Source organism: Nomascus leucogenys, chromosome 18, assembly GCF_006542625.1.
Source record: "Nomascus leucogenys isolate Asia chromosome 18, Asia_NLE_v1, whole genome shotgun sequence".
NCBI classification, from domain to species: domain Eukaryota; kingdom Metazoa; phylum Chordata; class Mammalia; order Primates; family Hylobatidae; genus Nomascus; species Nomascus leucogenys.
This window is the reverse complement of record NC_044398.1, coordinates 91,047,514-91,059,514: the sequence shown is the minus strand read 5'-3', so window position 1 is coordinate 91,059,514 and position 12,001 is coordinate 91,047,514. Positions and strand designations below refer to the sequence as shown.

The window sequence follows — 12,001 nt, the reverse complement described above, 5'->3', positions numbered from 1 at the left end:
CAAGAGGAGTAAGAAGAGTGGGTCTGTCTAGGTGTCCGGGGTGTTTGCTTGGGCTACCATAACAAGGGCCCACAGATAGGGTGGCTTCAACAACAAAAACTTATTTTCTCGGCCGGGCACGGTGGCTCATGCCTGTAATCCTAGCACTTTGGGAGGCTGAGGTGGGGGGAATCACTTGAGGTCGGGAGTTCAAAACCAGCCTGGCCAACATGGTGAAACCCCGTCTTTACTAAAAATACAAAAAATTAGCAGGGTGTTGTGGCGGGCGCCTGTAATCTCAGCTACTCGGGGGGCAGAGGCAGGAGAATCGCTTGACCTGGGAGGCAAAGGCTGCAGTGAGCTCAGATTGCACCACTGCACTCCAGCCTGGGCGACAGAGCAAGACTATGTCTCAAAAAAAAAAAACTCAAAAAACTTATTTTCTTACAGTTCTGGAGGCTGAAAGAGCAAGATCAAGGTGCCAGCAGGGTTGATTTCTGGTGAGGCCTCTCTCCTTGGCTTGCAGTTGGCCACCTTCTCTCTCTGTCCTTATGTGGCCTTTCCTCTGCAGGCACATCCTGGTGTCCCTTCTCTCTTCTTATAAGGACACTGGTCCTGTGGGATCAGAGCCCCGCGCTTATGACCTTATTAACTTTAATTACCTCATTAAGGCCTTGTCTGCATGTAGACTCCGATTGGGAGTTAGGGCTTCCACTGGTCCATTTGGGAAGGGATGCAATTCAGTCCATAGCATGAGTTGTCCCTGGAGTGAGTGTCGCAAATGCCGTCCCAGTTCAGATGGAGCATCCCATCGCTGCATGTGAAGCACCTGAGATTCTACTCTGTAGCAGTCACTCGACTCTTGGAAACCCCAGAGGAGCTTGGCAAAGAAACTCATCAGCTCTGCCCCCCGAAGCAGTGAATGCTTCACTCACATCCCGCCAAGTGGCTTCCCTGGCTTCGTGTAATAGTCTGCGCAGGTGGCTGCCTCTGTACTATAATTGAGCTAGAGCTGGGTTATTTTCTCAGTGCCTGGGGATAATTGTGAAGTCTTCTGTGGAGCAGCCTTTCCCTCTCCGGTATCTCTGAAATTGCAAAGGGTGTTTTGTCCTGAGGCATTCAGAGGGACTGTATTCTTATGGTTATTTACTACTGAAGAGAAGATGGTATGTCCAGACCCACATGATTGCTCTCCTTCTGCAAGGCCCTCTGGTACTTCAGAAAATACAAAAGCCTGTTATGAAAAAGTTAATTTTTTTTTTTTTTTAGACGGAGTGTTGCTCTTATCGCCCAGGCTGGAGTGTAGTGGCGCGATCTCGGGTCACTGAAACCTCCGCCTCCTGGATTCAAGCTATTCTCCTGCCTCAGTCTCCTGAGTAGCTGGGATTACAGATGCCCACCACTACACCCAGCTAATTTTTGTACTTTTAGTAGAGGCAGGGTTTCACCATGTTGGCCAGGCTGGTCTCGAACTCGTGACCTCGTGATCCGCCCACCTCAGCTTCCCAAAGTGAAAAAGTTAATTATTTAGCAAAGCAGTAAAGACAGTTTGGAGCAAACTAAAACACCCATAATTCTGCCTCAGGGATGCCTTGCATTTCTGCAGGTAGGTTCCCAGTTCTTGTTTCGGGCACACAGAGCTGTACCTGGGGTTGGAGTTGCAGCTGGGCCTGTTGCTCTCGGGAGGCCATGTGCCCTCAGGGCCGGGAGGGCACACTCAGAAGCTCAGCTGCCTGGGCTCAGGTTCCAGCTGAGTGGCCCGAACCCTCTCCGTACCCGTGTCCTTATCAAGACAGAGTGACAGGATCAACACCCAAATCATGGGCGGCCATGAAGATGACTGTGATGTGCTTAGAACAGCATCAGGATCAGAGTTAAGAGTCAAATAGGCCGGGTGCAGTGGCGCACACCTGTAATCCCAGCACTTTGGGAGGCCAAGGTGGGCAGATCACTTGAGGGCAGGAGTTTGAGACTAGCCAGGCCAACATAGTGAGACTCTGTCTCTATAAAAAATAAAAAAAAATTACCTGGATATGGTGGTGCGTACCTGTATTCCCAGCTAATTGGGAGTCTGAGGCAGGAGGATTGTTTGAGCCTGGGAGGTCAAGGCTGCAGTGAGTTATGATTACACCACTGCACTCCAGCCTGGGTGACAGGGCTAGACCCCGTCTCAAAAAGAAAAAGAAAAAAAAAAGAAATCCCCAGGGCAGTGAGTGTCTTCTGTCCCCTCTGGGCCCTTTCCCCTTGTGTGAAGTCACCCGCATGGCCAGTGGCTTTCCTTTTCTGCCTCCTCTTCTGTCAGCTCTTACCACCAGTTCGTGACAAACCCTCAAAGCAAACTTCCAGAATGCGATGGGCTTGTTAAGAACACAGCAGGTCTGAGGAGAGTGGCATTTGATTTGTTTTTGGAGGCCCCATATTCCTTCTCCACTCTTCTTCCTTTTCCTTTTGGACGGAGTCTTGCTCTGTCGGCCAGGCTGGAATGCACTGGTGTTATCTTGGCTCACTGCAACCTCCGCCTCCGAGGTTCAAGTGATTCTCCTGCCTTGGCCTCCCGAGTAGCTGGGATTAAAGGCACGCGCCACCACGCCTGGCTAATTTTTGTATTTTTAGTAGAGATAGGGTTTTGTCGTATTGGCTAGGCTGGTCTCAAACTCCTGACTTCAGGTGATCCTCCCGCCTTGGCCTCCCAAAGTGGTGGAATTACAGGCATGAGCCACTGTGCCCAGCCTGCACCCTACTTCTCTAATAAAATGTGTCTGTTTATTATTCTAGTTTTAACTAGAATAATAATCTTCTATCAAAATAGAAGCTAGTAAAAGTAACAGTATATTCTGGTAGAACTGACCGTATGCCACGTATAGTGCTGAAGCATTTTTATTTATGTTTTCTCATTGAATCCCCCAGCAGGTTTCTGAGGTGTAGGTTATATTATTCTCTCTTTTGTATAAGAAAACTGAGGCTGAGGAGGATAAGTACCTGCCCAAGGCCTCGTGGCTGGTAGAACAGATAGTTACTGAGCACCTACTGTGTGCCAGACGTGGTGCCTAGCTATAGTAAGTGGTGAATCTGTGACAGATCCAAGTGTTCTTACTCCAGAGCTGACGCTCTTGCCAATTCTTTTTTTTTTTTTTTTTTTTTGAGACAGAGTCTTGCTCTGGGTGGAGTGCAGTGGCGCGATCTTGGCTCACTGCAAGCTCCGCCTCCCGGGCTCATGCCATTCTCCTGCCTCAGCCTCTCGAGTAGCTGGGACTACAGGTGCCCGCCAACACTCCCGGCTAATTTTTTGTAATTTTTAGTAGAGACAGGGTTTCACTGTGTTAGCCAGGATGGTCTCGATCTCCTTTCCTTATGATCCGCCCGCCTCGGCCTCCCAAAGTGCTGGGATTACAGGTGTGAGCCACTGTGCTTGGCCACACTCTTGCCAATTCTACATTACCTAAGGAGACACATTCCATTGTCACCAGCCAGGACAAGCAGTAGTGGACTAGTCATGTGTGGGCATCCAGGTCTGAGAGCCTTAAGCTTATCATTACTATTTTTGGAGGCAAGGTCTCTGCTGCCCAGGCTGGAGTGCAGTGGTGCATTCCTGGCTCACTGCAGCCTTGAACTCCTGGGCTTAAGTGATCCTCCTGCCTCAGCTTCCCAAATAGCTGGGACTGAAGGTGCATGCCACCCCACCTGGCTGTGTTTTAATGCTTATTTTGTAGAGATGGGAGTCTTGCTATGTTGCTCAGGCTGGTCTTGAACTCCTGGGCTCAGATAATCCTCCCGCCTCAGCCTCTGAAAGTGCTGGGGTTACGACGTGAGCTCCTATGCCTGGCCAAACACCAAATTTTAAAATGAAGAAAAATTGTCTTTTTAGCAGTTTCATTTAACTGTCGTCATTTTAAAAAAACTTAATTTGTGGCAACAATGTTTCAACAAAATTTTGGATTAAATAGTCCTGTGGGTCCCAATCTGAGGGATCAGGAGGGTATGAATAGAAGATGTGGGTGAGAGAGAAACTTTGTGAACCAGAGTAATGGAGGCTGACACAGACGCAGAGCAGTTGTGTCTTTCTGGAATAGCACGTGTCTCTGCCTTTGGCTGTGATATTTCAGCTCTGTTATTGGCAGGCTTTAATAACAAGCAGGGTAACTATCAGAACACTTAAGACTGATAGACAAATGTGGTTCATGGGTGTGGAATGAGAGGCATTCTTGGTGGTAAGTAATGATTATGGGGCCGGGCATGGTGGCTCATGTCTGTAATCTCAGCACTGTGGGAGGCTGACGCTGGAGGATTGCTTGAGCCCAGGAGTTTGAGACCAACGTGGGCAAAATAGCAAGACCGTGTCTCTACAAAAAAATAAAAGTTGGCTGGGCATCAGTGGCTCATGCCTGTAATCCCAGCACTTTGGGAGGCTGAGGTGGGTAGATCACCTGAGGTCAAGAGTTTGAGACCAGCATGGCCAACATAGTGAAACCCGTCTCTACTAAAAATACAAAAAACAATTAGCTGGGCATGGTGATGGGTGCCGGTAATCCCAGCTACTCAGGAGGCTGAGGCAGGAGAATCACTTGAACCCAGGAGGTGGAGGTTGCAATGAGCTGAGATTGTGCCACTGCACTCCAGCCTGGGCAACAGAGCAAGACTCTATCTCAAAATAAATAAATTAATAAATAAAAATTAGCTGGTCATGGTGGCACATGTCTGTGGTCTCAGCTACTTGGGAGAATGAGGCAGGAGGATTGCTTGAGCCCAGGAGTTCGAGGCTGCAGTGAGCAGTGATCATGACACTGCACCCCAGCCTGGGCAACAGAGCGAGACCTGCCTCTTAAACAGTTGTGGTAATGATTAGTACTCATTAGATGGTAAAGCAGCTGACAGTATGCGAGATGCCTCTCTGAAGTTATCCTGGGCTTTATAGCAACCCAGAAGGTACAGGCATTACTGGTCCATTGTACAGATGAGAAAGTCACTGAGGCAGAGGCCAAATACAGTGCTCAGAGTCACACAGCCAAACTTCTGGGGCTGCAGCTTCCATATCCAGCTGTATCCTCTTTCCCTCTTCTTCCTGGTTGAGGTGGCTGGGAAGCAGCAGTGTTTTGTGTTCAATAGGCTAACCTGGCAACCTGATTCCTGCTGGTGGAGCTGCTGCCATCTCTGCAATATGCTATTGGAGGAGGAGCTGTTGGGCCGTGGGCCCTCATGGCTAGACCCCGTGCAGGGGGCCCTGGTCCCTTAGGGGGTATGAGCACTGCCCCGTCTCGTTCTGGCTTTGCTTGTGTCTCTAGGCTGCATGACTGGGAAGGATGGGTGCTCTCCACACAGGTCCTGCCATGGGTGTCTGAGGCTGCAGGGCACCAGCTCAGTCTCTGCAGCAGGCCTCACAGTGTTACGTTTGGGCCAGGCAGAAAGCTAGAGAGAGACAGGAGAGGCAGGAACAGATCTGGTCAGCTGATCCAGCACCTGCAGAAGGCTGCAGCAGGACCGGCTCCGCGGGGTCAGAGCAGGGGCGGGTGTTGGGTGGGTGTTTTCATGTTGCCAGGGGGAGGTGCCACGTTGCCAGGTGTCCCTTGTAAGCTCTGCAGGGTGCTTTTAGGACATGGGTGCTGACTTGTGCTGTTTGACAGACATAGACTCTGTTCCCACTTGTTCTTATACTTAGAAAGGATTTTAGCTGTCCCTCCCCAGCCCTCATTTATATGGGAAGGCTTGGCTCAGGGAGCGTAAGGACACTGTGGTCATGCAGTGTGAAAGTGGCAGAGGAATGGCGTTTTGAGTGTTGACGGGAGTGCTTTTCTTTTTGAGGAAAAAAGACATTTCTTTCTTTCTATTCTCTTTTCTTCTGTTCTTTTACTGTTTGCTAGATCCCTTTTTCCGTTCAAACACAATTTATGGCCGGGGCAGTGGTGCACGCCTGTAATCCCAGCACTTTAGGAGGCTGAGGTGGGAGGATGGCTCGAATCCAGGAGTTCAAGACCAGCCTGGGCAACATAGCAAGACCCTTCCTTTACAAATACAAACATTTAAAAATTGGCCAGGTGCAGTGGCCCATGCCTGTAATCCCAGCACTTTGGGAGGCTGAGGCGGGCGGATTACTCTTGAGGTCAGGAGTTCAAGACCAGCCTGGCCAACACAGCAAAACCCCATCTCTACTGACAGTACAAAAATTAGCTGGGCATAGTGGTGGGCACCTGTGATCCCAGCTATTGGGGGGCTGAGGCAGAGAATTGCTTAAACCTGGGAGGCATAGGCTGCAGTGAGCTGAGATCATACCACTGCATTACAGCCTAGGAGGCAGAGTGAGACTTTGTCTCAAAAAGAAAGAAAGAGAGAGAGAGAGAGGGAGGGAGGGAGGGAGGGAGGGAAAGAAAGAGAAAGAAAGAAAAGAAAGAAAGAAAGAGTGTGGTGGTGGCACCTGGCATCTGCCTGTAGTCCCAGCTACTCGGGAGGCTGAGGTGGGAAGATTTCTTGAGCCTAGGAGGTCGAGGCTTTAGTGAATAATGATTACGACCCTGCACTCCAGCCTAGGTGATAGAGCAAGACCGTGTCAAATAAATAAATAAATAAAATAAACCCAAGAGAAAAAAACCTGCAACTATTTCTGCCCAGTGCTCATAGTATAATATGATCGCCACACTGCTACTCTTGGTGTATATATTGATGAACAAGAAGCAAAGGTCCTGCCCTCAGAAGCTGCCAGAACCATGGGGAAGACAAGCAGCAAGCATTAGAAAGGCAAAGCCTATGCCCTGTTTTAAGGCGTGTTTCAGGAAAGGGCACTCTCAGATGTCAGCGGGGCTGAGGCCTCAGGATGGGGGGCTTGGCCTGTTTTGGTGGCGGGTGGTACCGCTGGCATTGCACTGCCAGAAGTGAGGGGGAGAGTGAGTTGGAGGATGCTTGAGAGGGTAGCTTGTGTAGATTTTATCCCACGTACAATGGGAAGCCAGTGGAGGACGTGAAGCAGGGGCGATAGGATTTACTCACTTCCTCTTGCAAAGAGCAGAGCAGGCTCTGAAGCCTGCTTGCCACGCAGAGCGCACTCAGCAGTGCGTTCCTTCCGTCCTTCCCTGCTCCTTCCATCCGCCCTCCCTTTTACAGGCAGTGCTGAGGGCTTCCCTGTGCCTCGGGGTAGGGAGTCCTGAGTTGACTTAGTGGCCATACTCTCAGGCTGCTGACAGTCCTGTCACTGCCCTAAGCACGGTGGTGCCCTAACACCCATGAGTCATAGAGCTGTGCCAGGTGCAGTAGGACAGACGCGTCCCAGCAGGGAGTTCTCTGGCCGGGATGCGGTGGGGGGAGGTGCACGGGGCGGTATCGGAGTCCTGGCTTCCAGCCTCAGCTCCACGACTTCCTAACTAGATTTCTCTTTCTTTTTCCCTTAAAGACTCTCTGGGTCCCTTGTCCTCATTTGTGAAATGAGGACATTCTCACCGGCGTCTCGGGGTGTTCTGAGGACCAAACGCAGTGGCTTAGGAAGGCATTAGACTTGAGTGTGGAACCGGGCATCCTTTGTGATTGGAGCCTTCTCAGCTATCTGGAAACTTTTACGGTGGGGAGCGGCAGGGCTCTAGTTCCTCCGGGTTAGGACTTTGCCCAGGAATGCAGAGAGGGCTGAGGACAGTGGGAGGGAATGGGGGTAAATGTCCCGTGCTGCCTCACGCGGTTATTGATGGTAGGTGGTGGCGTTGCTCCAGGGAGGCCAGTTCTTCCTGAAGTCACATCTGGAGACCCCCTTGGGACCAATTTTTAAGCCCATTTGGTAGCTCCCCAAGGGTTCAAGTGCCAGCTGCAAACCCTAGTCCCGGGGTGTAGGGTTTGAATTCTAGGATGCTGCCTGGTCTCCCATTTCCATCCTGGTTTCTCTCCAGATGGCCTCTGCTAGTCTTCACATATCAAATCCATCTGTAAGTTCATTCCTATTTCTGGGGCAATTCCAGATTTTCCTTCAAAGAGTACCTGGAAGGCCAGGTATGGAGGCTCACACCTGTAATCCCAGCACTTTGGGAGGCTGAAGCAGGCAGATCAATCACCTGAGGCCAGGAGTTCAAGACCAGCCTGGTCAACATGGTGAAACCCTGTCTCTACTAAAAATACAAAAATTAGCCAGGTGTGGTGGTGCACGCCTGTAATCCCAGCTACTTGAGAGGCTGAGGCAGGAGAATCACTTGAACCCAGGAAGTGGAGGTCACAGTGAGACAAGATCACATCACTGCACTCCAGCGTGGGCGACAGAGTGAGACTTCGTCTCAAAAAAAGAAAGAAAAAGAGCGCCTGGGAAACAGTAATAATACAAATACCTTCTCACTCATTTTGCCTACCATAAAGCAGGCTTTACCTACACTAATGCTTAATCTTCATCGCATCCGTGTAAAATAGGAGTGCTAGACTTGTTCTGTCGTTGAAGAAACTGAGAGGCTTTGCTGAAGGTCATACTGCTATTGGGTGGTGGAGGCAGGGTTCACACCCCCTCCCCCTCTTTGCCGTTCCTGGAGACCCACAAGCTTGTGTAATGCCCCACCTTCAGAGAAAAGCACCCAGGTCTCAGGATGTCCCCTTTGCTGTAGACTGAATGTTTGTGTGCCCCTAAAATTCCTTGGTTGGAATCCTAACCCCCAGTGTGATGGTGTTAGGAGGTGGGCCCTTGGGAGTTGATTAGGTCATGAGGCTGGAGTCCTCATGAGTGGGATTAGTGTCCTTACAAAGGGGACCCCAGAGGTTGGGTATGGTGGCTCATGCCTGCAATCCCAGCACTTTGGGAGGCTGAGGCAGGAGGATTGCTTGATCCCAGAACTCGAAGCCAGCCTGGGTAGCACAGATAGACCCTTTCTCTACACACACACACACAAATTAGACTTGGTGGTGCATGCCTGTAGTCCCAGCTACTCGGAAGTGAGCCCACTTTGAGGTGAGCCCAGGAGTTTGAGGTTGCAGTGAGCCAAGATCATGCCATTGCACTCCAGCCTGGGCAACAGAGCAAGATCCTGTCTCAAAAAAAAAAAAAAAAAAAAGGACCCCAGAGACCTTGTTTGCCCTTTCTGCCATGTAATGATGACACAGTAAGAAGTTGCCATCAGTGAACCAAGAAGAGGGCCCTCACCAGATCCCAAATCTGTCGGTGCCTTGATCTCGGACTTCCAGCTGCCAGAACTGTGAGAAATCAGTCCCTGTTGTTCACAGTGCACCGGGTCCATGGTGTTTTGTTTTCGCAGCCCTAGTGGGCGGAGGTGCGCCTGCAAGAGGCCCTCCTTCCCTGGCCGTCCATCTAGAAGAGCCCAGCACAGGCAATCTCATCCCATCACCCCACATGCAGCACTTCCCTGGCTGCTGACTTCAGGTTTCAGAGTGCCCTGTAAACCTCACTCCCCTCTTTAGTTTCTTTCCTGTAGCCCCCACTGGGATACAAGCTCCCTGAGTAGACACACTTTGTCTGCTAGTTCATTGCCATTTTCCTCCTCCCCCAAATCCTGCCTGACAAATAGTTGTTCAAGAGACATTTAAAGAAGGAGGGAAGGAAGGAAGGAAGGAAGGAAGGAAGGAAGGAAGGAAGGAACAAAGGAACTAGTATTTATTTTAGTTCTAACAAGCATGGAAAGTTAAAAGTGCATTCTGCAGGAATGAATTGAAACCGAGTTCCCTGAGGGCGGGCTCCAGTCTGTTGCAATCACCATTGTGTCTCTATCTCGGGATGCAGTAAAGGCCTGGTAATATGAGTTGCTCAAGGGAGTGGATTTTCACCTTTTTTCCTCTTGTCTCTTGTGTCAGGGAGAGGCAGCTGGTTGTAGCGGAATGATGCATTACAAACTCTTTGCTTTCAGTGAATGGGAACACTTGGTTTTGATCCTGGCTCTGTGAGTAGTAGGTCACTTGACCTCTCTGTGCCTCAGTTTCCCAAGCTATGAAATGGAGGAGGCTTCCCTCAAGGATTCTTAGTGGTGCTGACCATCTGTTCTGGGAAAGGAGCCAAGATATCCACATTCTCATTTGCAGTGATTAAAGAACCACGTTGCTGAAGTTTCTAACGACTTGCCTGACCTCGTTAGTTTCTTTGATACCAGTGACAGGTGTCTTCCTTTCCCCCTTGCCTACTGTCTCCTTTACAGATGTGGTGACAGTTCAGGTGAATTTGAATGGCTTTTGGCTAGGCAAGCCAGTATCAGTAAACACACTGGCTTGGACATTTGGCCCATAACTTTTTATATTCGAGGCCAGGTGTTGGCCGACTTGGGAAGAGGGCTGGAAAGAAGCGGAAATGGTATTTGTGTGAGTGCCCAGACCCCTGTGGACTGTTTTGCTGAGATGCTCTCTTACGGAGTTTGTAGAGGTGAATCAACAACCTTCTTTGTGAAAGGCAAATGTCACCTTCAGGTTTTAATTCTGAGTGGCCAGCAGCCCTTACATTGCCACTATATATCATCAGAGCCACTAGAATATTAGATACGTAAATCCCTTCTGCACTTTATACATCCTTTAGTTTCGTAGGGCCCTGGTGTCAGTGATCATGGCAAGTTGAGAAGCAATGTGTTGGGGTGGAAAGAACATGGGTCAGGCAGACCACAACACTGCTGTTGAAGAGCTGTGTGGCTACACGCAGTGGCTCCTGGCTGTAATCCTAACACTTTGGGAGGACAAGGCAGGAGGCTTGCTTGAGGCCCGGAGTTCAAAACCAGCCTGGGCAACATAGTGAGACCCCTCTCTTTACAAAAGAAGAAGAAAAAAAAGCCAGACATGGTGGCATGTGCCTGTAATCCCAGCTACTCGGGAGGTCGAGGCAGGAGGATCTCTTGAACCCAGGAGTTGTAGGCTACGGTGAGCCTTGATTGCACCACAGCCTGGGTGACAGAGTGAGACCGTGTCTTAAAGAGAAAGATCTATGGGACCCTGGGCAAATGCTTTAATTTCTCTGAACTCATTTTCCCAGTCCTTGAAATGGTGGTAATATTATCCCCTTGGTGGATTCCTGGGAGTTATATGAAGTGTCTGTTGTATCTGGGAACCTCATTGGAGGCTCATAGATAGTTTTAGAGATTTCAGATGCCTCTTGCAATTTTGTGCAAAATCGTGCTTGTGTGTTTGTGCACATATGTGGATTTTCCTGGGGAGAAGTTCCTTTGCTTTCATGACTCTCCTTCAGAGTGTTCCAGGCTTTAGAAAAAAGTAAGAAACACGAAACACTTCAGGTAGTTAGTAGGTGATAATTGCACATAGTGTCTGGGGCAACACTGGCAATCGTGGTATCATTATTTTTGTTTTTACTGCTCTGCTTGCTGATGTTAAACCAGCTAGACTGGCTGTGTTCTTATGCACATCCCTACATGTATTAGCAGTGGGAACCTGGGCAAGTTATTTAAGCTAACTGTGCCTCAGTGTTCTTGTCTATAAAATGGGGCTATCATAGTACCCCTCTGACACAGTTGTGAGGATTAAATTAACTAACAGATGCAAGATACTCAGAAGATACACTATGTAAATTACCACCTGAGCTATCGAAGGGTGTTATATGCTATGTAAATTATACCTTGATAAGAAAAATTGGAAAAAAAATCCAAGAGAGTACCTGGCATCTTAAAGATTGAATAACTGGTAGGTGTGATTATTATCAACACCCTCAAAGGGTATGTTGCTGACGAATCTTCCTGAAAACAACATCTGGGCCTTATTGTTGAACTGCAAATAGGTTGACCTGATTTTCCATCTTACTGAAACCATCGCTACTGCAGAGGCCCTGAAGTTCCCTTTACCTGATATCTACCCCTCAATCCTCCCTCTGGTTAACAGGGCATAAACCAGGCTACTCTTTCTGTGAGGCCTGAAAATTGGAAGTGATCAGACAGGATGGTGGTTCTCAGATGGGGATGATTGCAACCCTCAGGGGACATTTAGCCATGTCTGGGACCTATATGGTTGTCATAGCTGAGATGAGGGTCCTTCCGGCATCTGCTAAGTAGAGCCCAGGGATGCTGCTGAACATCCTGTGGTGGACAGGACAGCTCCTCCCAACAGGACAGCTCCTCCCAACACAGCATTATCTAGT

At 49.4% G+C, this 12,001-nt stretch overlaps 1 protein-coding gene and 1 pseudogene across 1 annotated transcript in view; one reads left to right on the top strand and one right to left on the bottom strand.

Annotated features, from left to right (window-relative positions):
- Window positions 1–12,001, top strand: part of SNX29 (sorting nexin 29) — a 575,039-nt gene that overhangs the window by 101,343 nt on the left and 461,695 nt on the right. The gene's annotated exons all lie outside the window — the stretch shown is intronic.
- LOC105737833 lies at window positions 4,974–7,181 on the bottom strand (annotated as a pseudogene).